The following is a 10,710-nucleotide window of genomic DNA, read 5'->3' as shown; positions in this document are numbered from 1 at the left end:
GATCGGTCAACGAGCGACGTCTCGTGGTTCCATCACAGAGAGCCACAAAATCATTTTTCAGAATATTCTCATTACAGTTCCATGCTGGTGGAACACTCTCCCCACCCTCATCCGGAATGCAGAATCCCTGACAACATTCAAGAAACAGCTGAAAACCAGTCTCTTCCATGAGCACTTAACCTCATAACCCAACCTACTCACCCAGATGCCAGACAACCACTAACGTTAGACATACTTACTATATGCATCTCCACCCTCCGCCGAGGCTACCACTCCACCAACACTGCCCGCACACTGGACGCAATGTTCATAGTGGCTTTTTTCGGTTTCCTCAGATGCTCAGAACTCACCATCACTTCCAGCTTTAACCCAAAAGTCCACCCCACAATCACAGATCTATCAGTGCTAGACAACAAAACCATCTCCTACTTCATAAAGCAAAGTAAGACAGATCAAACCAGGAAAGGCCATTTCATATACCTTTTCAATCTCTCATCACCAATCCAACCATACCAAACTCTCTCAGCCTACTTGCTTTTCAGAAATTCACAGACTAAATCCCCGTCTGACCCACTTTTCGCAGACGACTCCAACCGCCCCGTCAGACGTTTCTGGTTTCAAAAACACCTTAAGTCTGTTTTGCTCCTTTCAGGCATCCCAGCAGACCACTTTTCCAGCCATTCATTTCGCATAGGCGCAGCAACCACAGCTGCCCAAAAAGGCATCTCTCAGCTGCAGATCCAAGCACTTTGCCGCTGGTCATCGGAGGCCTTCGAGAGTTACATCCGCTCAAATCGCTTCCATATCAAAGAAGCCCAACGAACCCCTCATCAGCTAATTCTTTTGCCAACTCCTCATACACCCAACCCTACAAGCCACCACTCCTGCAGGAGCCACGTTCCCCATCCTACCTCGCATTTCTGCCACAGCAATGCTATTTCCGTTCCAGCCGGAGCTCAGATCTCCGTCCCACTCACCTTTCGGATCACAGTTTGAAAGCAAGTTATTTCCAACACCACAGCAGCATCACCTCTTCCTCCAAAAGGAGCCTTTTCTCCACCCAACTGTCTCTCCAGTCAGTTAAAAGCAAGTCAACCAAGTTCTTCTACTACAGCTAATCTACTCCACTCCCGCAGAAGTTCCATCACTCTGTCCAAACTTGTTCCACTTCCGTAGCAGTGTCATCTACTCCGCTCCCGCAGGAGCTCTGTTACTCCGTCCAAACTTGTCCACTGCCGCAGCAGTGTCATCTACTCCGTTCCCACAGGAGCTCTGTTACTCCGTCCAAACTTGTCCACTGCCGCAGCAGTGTCATCTACTCCGTTCCCGCAGGAGCTCCGTTACGCCGTCCAAACTTGTCCACTGCCGCAGCAGTGTCATCTACTCCGTTCCCGCAGGAGCTCCGTTACTCCGTCCAAACTTGTCCACTGCCGCAGCAGTGTCATCTACTCCGTTCCCGCAGGAGCTCCGTTACGCCGTCCAAACTTGTCCACTGCCGCAGCAGTGTCATCTACTCCGCTCCCGCAGGAGCTCCGTTACTCCGTCCAAACTTGTCCACTGCCGCAGCAGTGTCATCTACTCCGCTCCCACAGGAGCTCCGTTACTCCGTCCAAACTTGTCCACTGCCGCAGCAGTGTCATCTACTCCGCTCCCACAGGAGCTCCGTTACTCCGTCCAAACTTGTCCACTGCCGCAGCAGTGTCATCTACTCCGCTCCCACAGGAGCTCCGTTACTCCGTCCAAAGTTGTCCACTGCCGCAGCAGTGTCATCTACTCCGCTCCCACAGGAGCTCCGTTACTCCGTCCAAACTTGTCCACTGCCGCAGCAGTGTCATCTACTCCGCTCCAGCAGGAGCTCAGTTCAGTTCTAAAATAGTTTTGGATATTTAAAAGCAAATTGAAAAGCAAGTTTGGTCCACTGCCGCAGCAGTGTCATCTCCTCCACTCCCGCAGGAGCTCCGTTCCCCGCAGCAGTGTTTACTCTTCCGTTTCCACAAGTACTCTATTATCCATCCTTTGCCATCAGATTGTTGAAAAGCAAGCCAAAGCAAGTTTGATCCAATGCCGCAGCAGGTTTATCTCTAGAGCTAGTTCTCCATCAAACTTGCTTCCACTGCAGCGGTTATACCATTCTCCTCCGCTTCCGCAGAAGTACATCACATATGACCATCCCCAGCCTACCACCTTAGAGGCCCACCCATCTGACGTCATGAAAATCAACTCCCGTCCGATGTCACAAGAAGCCTTCCAGCGACTTACCCCTTTCCACTTCTGATACCTTAAGCTTTGCACTCTGCAAGTTTTTGGGGGGGTCATCAACATCATCCTGGCGGCTGTCCTGCATTTATTTGCAGCTTTTGGGGGGAGTACTCTGGGTTCGGGCCGAATACCGAGCCCGGAGCCCTCTCCTCGGACAGCACGCCAAATACGCATTTATTCTATCTGACTTATTTGTAAGTGTGAACTCGTGTGTGTGTGTGTGTGTGAGTGTGTGTGTGTGTGTGTGAGAGAGTGTGTGAGCAGCTGCAGTTTCAGTTCAGTCACTGTGACTCTGACTGACGGAGGTTTTTGTACGACTCTTTATCACTGTGTGAACACTGGACCACTGTGTACACTCTTACAGTAATAATGTCCAGCATCTTCAGTCTGGACTCCACTGATGGTCAGAGTGAAATCACTGTTAGATCCACTGCAATCTAGATGGAGTTCCTGACTGACGGACATTTGCTGCATAAATCAGGAGTTTAAGAGTTTCTCCAGGTTTCTGTAAGTACCAGAACATACAGGGTGCCGAGTTGCAGGTTCCTACATTACTACTGAGTTTACAGCTCATCTCTACAGTTTCTCCTGGTTTGGCAGGTTTCACAGGAGTGTGAGTCACTGTGATCTGAGATCTACAGCCTGAAAAACAAATAATTTCTCAGTTTAAAGTATATATTATTTTACATATTGTTAAGCTGTGTAAAATATTTAAATGATTTATTTCAAATATAAACTGTTCACCTTGTAGTATAAAGCAGTATAACAGTGTCCAGATGAAGATGATGAAGGTCATGTTGATGAAGATTGTTGTGTGTGTCAGTGATGAAGTGTTAAACTCACAGCACTATAAACACTCTCACACACTGAAGATCTGATCAATATGCAAACACACTCCACATCATTTACCTGAAGACAGTCACTCATTAACAGACACAAAACACAATCACTGAAGTGAGAACAGAGTAAAAATAATGTTTTTCATAATATTTGATCTTCTACAATAGCCAAAATGTTAAAAATGATATAATTCAATTCAGTTCTGAATACATAGACCAACTTCAGTATATCAATCTGAATATCTGCTGTCAGAATATTTTTCCTATTCCTAATATCTTCCCAAATTTTACACCAAATCCATGTGTGTTCCTGCAGTTTAGGTTAATAGGTTAATAGGTTAATCCCCTTCAGCTAAATACTCTTAGACAGCGATGCCATAGAAATGTACAGAGCAAAAAATGTACAAAAGACAAAACTCTAAAGATGGCTGTGGACTTGTTTCTCTAAGGTCTATAACTAGAGGAGGCTCTGAAGAGTTTTAAAGGGATATTTTACATAATAATGAAAACCTGTCATAATTTACTCACTCTCATATGCATGTTCCAGAAATGTATGATTTTCATTTCTTCTGCATTAAGTTGAAACATGTCTATTCACATGCATTGAAATACGTGGTGCACATGAGACCAGTGACCAACAGGGGGAGCAAGAGACAATCCATCAGGAGCAGAAGGTTAAAGTTCAGAAATGTAAATCAAAGACATAAGCTCTGCTCAAATTTATTTTGTTGGTTAGAATTTGCTTTATGTGAGTAAAATATAGGCTATTTTTTTTAAATGGCAGATGACTGGAAAAGTCATGGAAATTCATTGATCATACGATGTAGAGGACTGACTGAAGTATAAACCAGAGAGTATAGGCTATGCAAACGGTAGTAACGCTGTTGTTTTCACACAACCTCATTTGTAATCTTATTAAAATAAGCCTTTAAAGACATCATGGATTTAATTACTTCCAGATCATTTGATTAGATTGTTGACTTGAGCTTTCCCAATCTCTGTTTGTCTGATCTGTGGTATATACTGTGAAAGTAATGAGAAGATTTTAAAAAGAAAAACAAATCTTTGATCATACGCCAAATACGGAAATCATAATGTGGCCAAAGGTAAATTATTAGAAACAGAAATGAGTCCATCAGGTCCATTTGGTCCAAAAGGTTTCTCTCTTTCACGGCTCATTTTGCTCTGAATCAGTTCATCTGTGACTCTTGTACATGATGATCTAAACAGCGGCTTTATGGAAGATGATTAATAATCTATTCAAGCAATAACATCTTTATGATTCACTTTACAGTTTGAGTGTATGAATAATAAGAAAAAATAATCATGCTTTATAAAAATACATGAACAACCATTTGAGCATAGATAAACCAACAATTATCTGAAAAAATATGATCAAAATAATTTCTTATCTTCAGTAATATTAATTAAGTGCTGAAAAATAGATATTAAATTAATTTTTGTGTCTATTCACTGTTGAGTGTGTGTGTGTGTGTGTGTGTGTGTGTGTGTGTGTTTGAGCAGCTGCAGTTTCAGTTCAGTCACTGTGACTCTGACTGACGGAGGTTTTTGTACGACTCTTTATCACTGTGTGAATGTATAATCACCCACACAACTATTACCAGAATCTGTTCTGCAATGGAAACTCTGACAGTAATTGTGGTGTTTGCAAAAGACTCAATAATCACACCGTGTAGCTCTGTTTATGTTGCCTTTTATCAACCGACGTAAAACTTACATTTTCCGACCTTTGCCGTAAATCAATGCTATAAACTTTAAAGGCACAGTAACCTGTCACTTGCAGTGCATACAAACATAGTCCAACAGGACCCAATGTGAACGTTTTCAGACATAACATTTTCCCCCCACCCCCCTGGAAACTGAAACATAACATTTAGCTCACATTCCCCAGTGTCACTATCACCCTGTCACATAGTCCCCATGCCAGACAGGTGGAACCCTCATTCTCTGAGGGCGTGCTGGCCGTGAAATGGCGTCAGGCGGTACTGGTGGATTACCTCCCAGCCGGTTAGCTCTTGGCCTAGGCTGCCAACCCAGAGCTGCTGCTGGGAACAGAGGTGATGCAGGTGCTGAGGGAGCTGCGACTCTGTGCAGGCGGTTTGAGTGCCAACGAGTCCCATTCTCCAGTCTGTAAGTGGCCGGCCCCAACTGCTTAGTCACCCGCAGGGGCTCTGACCAGTATGACTGTAACTTATTTTGGCGGTGGAGGTGTTTGATCCTGACCCAAACCCCTGGAGAAATTGAAGGGGTCTGCACTCTGTGCGTGGCATCAAACCTCTCTTTCATCCGAGCCTGCGAACCTTTTACCTGAGCTCTGGCTTTCTGGAGCCCTGGGCTCCCACGTGCAGAAGCTGGCTCAGCCCTCAAACAGTCCAGTGGTTGCTTTAGTTCGCGCCCAATCATGAGCAATGCAGGTGACACTCCCGTGGTGGAATGCTTGGATGCCCGGATGGTCAGGAGAGTTTGGTTGAGTGCGTCGTTGAAGATTTTCCCTTCCTCCAGACAGGCTCGGATCCCATTTTTGAGAGTTTTATTCAGTCTTTCCACCCCCCCATTACTCTCTGGGTGATACACTGCCGTCCTGATGTGCTTGATGGACCGTACCGTGAGAAACTCTGTGAACTCTCCAGACACAAATTGGGGCCCGTTATCCGTTGTGACGACACTGGGGAGGCCCCAGCGCCCAAACAAGTTGTCCAGGCGGTCGATGATGGAGTGTGCAGTGATGGAGCTCAGCTGAAAAACCTCTGGCCACTTTGAATGAAGGTCGTGCACAACCAGGAGGTAGCGAGCGTGAGCCGGTGCCCCGTGAAGTTCTCCACAGAGGTCGACCTGAATATGTTCCCAGGGTGAAGACGGCCAAGAGGTCGGGGTGAGAGGGGCTGTGGCAGGCTGACCAGTTTTCCCACTCAGGAGGCAGCAAGCGCAGTTACGTACCAGCTCCTCCACATCAGAGTCTATGTGTGGCCACCACACTGTGTCACGGCAGCGCTGCTTCACTTTGACCACCCCCAGGTGCCCCTCATGTGCCATGTGTAGCACTCTGGACCTGAGAATCTCCGGAACGACCGCACGGTGGCCACGGGCCAGGCACACCGCCCCCCAGCAGGAGAGCTCGTTGCGGAAGCGGTAATAGGGGAGTAGCTTGTCATCCACTTTGGCAGGCCAGCCATCCTGGACGTAGGTACGGAGAGTTGTGAGGGCCTCGTCAGCAGCTGAGGCCTGCTGCAGCTCCGCCAGAGTGACTACTGAACTGAGAGGCCCGTGCAGGATGTGGACCCAGTCTTCGTCGCTCTCTGTGTCTGATGTCACCCCGCCTGTCTCCTTCGTCACCGACACAGCTCTAGACAGGAGGTCGGCCACCGTGTTGGCCCGCCCAGGCATAAACTCCAGACTGAAGTTATACTGGTTCAGCCTGTCAGCCCACCTCAGTAGTCTCATGGGCCTGTGCCCCGAGCCTTGAGTCGCCAGCAGTGCCGTCAGCGCTTGGTGGTCTGTGCGGATGGTAAAAGGCCTCCCATATAGATAAACATGCCAGCGTTCGCACGCCCACAGACAGGCCAGGGCCTCCCTCTCCCCCACCGAATACTTCTGCTCAGCTGTAGTAAGTGCCCGAGAGGCGAAAGCCACTGGGCGTTCCACCCCCTCTTGAGTCTGGGAGAGCACAGCACCTAGCGCCACCCCGGAGGCGTCGCAGGTGACCATGGTGGGCGCGGTCAAGCTGAAATGGGTCAGTGTGGGTGGGGACGTGAGCTGCCGTTTGATGATGCACACAGCTTCGTGGCAGGCCGGAGTCCAGTCCCATGTGACATCCTTCCTGAGTAGCCGGCGCAGGGGGGCCGTTGAGTCAGAGTAGTGTGGCATGAATCTGAGGTAGTAGGCGGCCATCCCCAGGAAGGAAGACAGCTGGGATGGCGACTGCGGGTCTGGTAGGGACAGAATGGCCTCAGTGTGTGACATAATCGGGGCGATGCCCTCCTTCGAGAGCCTGAAGCCCAGGAACTCGACCTCCTCAACCCCGAACATGCATTTCTCAGAGTTCAGTGTGACCCCATGCTGTTCGAAACGCTGAAAGACCTGCTCCAGGCGATCATCATGCAGTGCGGTGGAGGGCGCATGCACCACCACGTCATCTAGGTAGATGGAGACACCCTGGATACCAGCCAATATGAGTGACATTATTTTCTGAAAACAGCTCGGGGCTGAGGACAGTCCAAATGCCATGCGCTTAAATCTGAAAACCCCCACGTGCGAGACAAACGCTGTAAGGTCCATGCTGGCCGATGCTAGAGGGACCTGCAGGTAGCCGTTACGTAAGTCCATCTTACTGAACACAATGGAGCCATGGAAATGGCTAGTGAGCTCCTCAGCTGTAGGTAGGGGGTACTTATCAGGGATGATGGCTTTATTTACGTCTGTGAGGTCGACACAGAGTCGCAGTCCGCCCCCTCTTCTCTTGGCTATCACCAGGTTAGACACCCACGGTGAGGCATCGACGGGCTCTATGACGTCTGCCTCCACCAGGCGATGCAGCTCGGCCTCCACCGCGTCACGGAGAGCCAGGGGTATGCGCCGTAGGGGCTGGATGACAGGGCGGACTGCCAGGTCAACAGTAGGCTGGTGTACAAATCCAGTCATGCGGCCCAGCCCGTTGAACAGTTGTGGGTAGCGGTCAGGCCAGGAGGCGGCGACCTGCAGGACATGCAGGCCCCTAGCATCACTCACAGTAAAGCCCAGGGCAAGGAACAAGTCTAGGCCCATAATGTTAGCTCCCTTCCGGGTGATACAGAATTTGGTGGCAGGCGCACATTGTTGATCATATCTGACGGGGAGGCAGGCCACACCCAGAGTGGAGATGGGAAAATGGCCGTAGCCTAACAGGGGTTTAGCCGCTGCTTCCAGAGGCACTTGACTGAAGAAGCGGTCATATGTGCATTTGTTCAGGATTGACACTTTAGCCCCTGTGTCCACGAGGAGTGGAATGAGAGCTGTGCCCACACGGCAAGTGCAGAGCTTGAATGAAGGCTGTGAGGTCTGTACAGTGTTTATGGGAACAGCAGCAGTATCATGGCAAGCAGGAGAGGAGCGACAGCAGCGTGCAAAATGGTTCAACTTGTTGCAGTTACGACAACGTTTTCCCTGGGCAGGGCATGACTGATCTCTGGTTGCATGTTTAGAGGAGCCACAGTTGCTACAGCTCTTGTGCCCACTCTCCCTGGGCCCCCTGTCCACTCGCTGTACGTCCAAACTGTCACTCACCCTGTCAGCCGCCACTGCAGTCTCTGTGTGCTGAACTAACGGTGGTGATGACGTCACAGGTTCGTGCACAGCGCGGCCGAACTTGCGCGCCTCCATTAGGGCCGTTTCCAACTGCTTCCCAATTACTAAAGCGTCCGCTAGTGTCGTGGAGTCTGGCTCTAGTAAAAGTCTCTCCCTCAGTTGGTTACATGACGTTTTCTCTATTAACTGGTCAACTATAAGTCCATCCTCCAAAGCCCCAAACTCACAAAGTCTAGCCAGCTCACGTAATGCTGATACATAGTGGGAAACGGTCTCACCCGGCTTTTGGGTCCTCTGACGAAACTCAAAACGGTGCATCCGCCGGCTTCTTCCGGAGCTGAAGTGAGCCTTCAAGGCGGCCGTGGCTGTGACGTACTTATCATCCGATAAGGTGAGCGTGGCGAAGATTCGCTGTCCCTCCTGCCCGAGACAATGGCGCAGAAGCGCGCACTTCCTCGCCTCCGCTAGATCCGAGTGTCCCAAAGCCAGCAAATAGTCCTCAAACGACGTCAGCCAGCGATCCCAGGGAACCGCTGGATCACCGGGAACAGGCAGGAAAGGTGGCGGTGGTGGTAAGACAAGTTCAGACATCCTCGTTCGCCAAATGTGGTGTTTGCAAAAGACTCAATAATCACACCGTGTAGCTCTGTTTATGTTGCCTTTTATCAACCGACGTAAAACTTACATTTTCCGACCTTTGCCGTAAATCAATGCTATAAACTTTAAAGGCACAGTAACCTGTCACTTGCAGTGCATACAAACATAGTCCAACAGGACCCAATGTGAACGTTTTCAGACATAACAGTAATAATGTCCAGCATCTTCAGTCTGGACTCCACTGATGGTCAGAGTGAAATCACTGTTAGATCCACTGCCACTGAATCTAGATGGAGTTCCTGACTGGAGGGTTTTTGCATAATAAATCAGGAGTTTAGGAGCTTCTCCAGGTTTCTGTAAGTACCAGGACACACAGGGTGTCGAGCCGCAGGGTGTATCTCTACTGAGTTTACAGCTCATCTCTACAGTTTCTCCTGGTTTGGCAGGTTTCACAGGAGTCTGAGTCACTGTGATCTGAGATCTACAGCCTGAAAAACAATTCATTTATCAGTTTAAAGTAGGCTATATATTATTTGACAATTTTAAACTGTGTAAAAATTATATTATTTAAATGATTTATATCAAATAATGTTCACCTTGTAGTATAAAGCAGTATAACAGTGTCCAGATGAAGATGATGATGAAGGTCATGTTGATGAAGATTGTCGTGTGTGTCAGTGATGAAGTGTTAAACTCACAGCACTATAAACACTCTCACACACTGAAGATCTGATCAATATGCAAACACACTCCACATCATTTCCTTGAAGACAGTCACTCATTAACAGACACAAAACACAATCACTGAAGTGAGAACAGAGGAAAAAAAAAAAATATATATATATTTTTTTTCTACAATAGCCAAAATGTAAAAAAATTATATCATTCAGTTCTAAATAAATCTACAGGACAAACTTTATTTTAATCTGAATATCTGCTGTGAGAATATTTTTTTACAGTAGTTGGAGTGAAACGTCGCTGTTAATCCCCAAATTTTACATAAAAAAAAATATTTTGGTAGGTCTATTTTTCTATTAATCTATATTAGTCTGCCCTTACATTGCTTTAATGTGTTATTAAATGTCATATCCATGCGGAGTGAATCCAGCATTTATGTCACTTCAGAAACTTTGCAGCACTGGCCGTCGGTTCTCTTAGCAGCAAAAAACAAAACAAAACAAAAAACCAATAGTTTTATTCAATGGATTATATAAACTGTAGCCTCGAAAGCGAGCCAAGACTTCACTGAGAGACTTTGAGAATATTTTTTAGTTGGATTGAAACGTCGCTGTTTATCCCCAAATGTTACACCAAATCCATGTGTGTTCCTGCAGTTTATGAACAGACACGAGGATCATCACACACACGAGTCTCTGTCAGTCACTGAATAACTGAGTTTGATTGTCAATCACGTCTGTCACGAACTGCTCTGAGACACGAAGGTTGAGGATCCAAATGCAGTTTTATTGAACGGAGGAAAGACTTGAAGTCTTCACAGGGAATGAATGTGAAAACCAGGCTATTATAGAGTGAGTTAAACAAGGTAATGACACGGTGAATGTGAGTGTGGATGATAGTCTGAACTCAGGATTATGGGGAACGGAGTGTGTGTGGATGTGTGGTGTTGTCCGGGGTGGAGCGCCCTCTGATGGTCATCCTGGACACTCTCACTGATGACCGTTACAGTCACACATGATACAAACATCTGCACTTT

The 10,710-nt window shown here is 47.6% G+C and overlaps 1 gene segment (V, D, J or C); it reads right to left on the bottom strand.

Annotated features, from left to right (window-relative positions):
• Positions 1-2,525: 2,525 nt before the first annotated feature.
• On the bottom strand, positions 2,526-9,738 carry LOC309491686 (immunoglobulin kappa variable 1-8-like). The segment is given in 3 exons: positions 9,593-9,738; positions 9,198-9,484; positions 2,526-2,597 (listed from the first exon to the last, which is right to left on the bottom strand).
• Between the last annotated feature and the right edge of the window lie 972 nt (positions 9,739-10,710).

This window comes from Leuciscus leuciscus, assembly GCF_965113295.1.
Source record: "Leuciscus leuciscus genome assembly, contig: HAP1_SCAFFOLD_437, whole genome shotgun sequence".
Taxonomy (NCBI): domain Eukaryota; kingdom Metazoa; phylum Chordata; class Actinopteri; order Cypriniformes; family Leuciscidae; genus Leuciscus; species Leuciscus leuciscus.
This window is presented reverse-complemented; position numbering and strand designations above follow the sequence as displayed.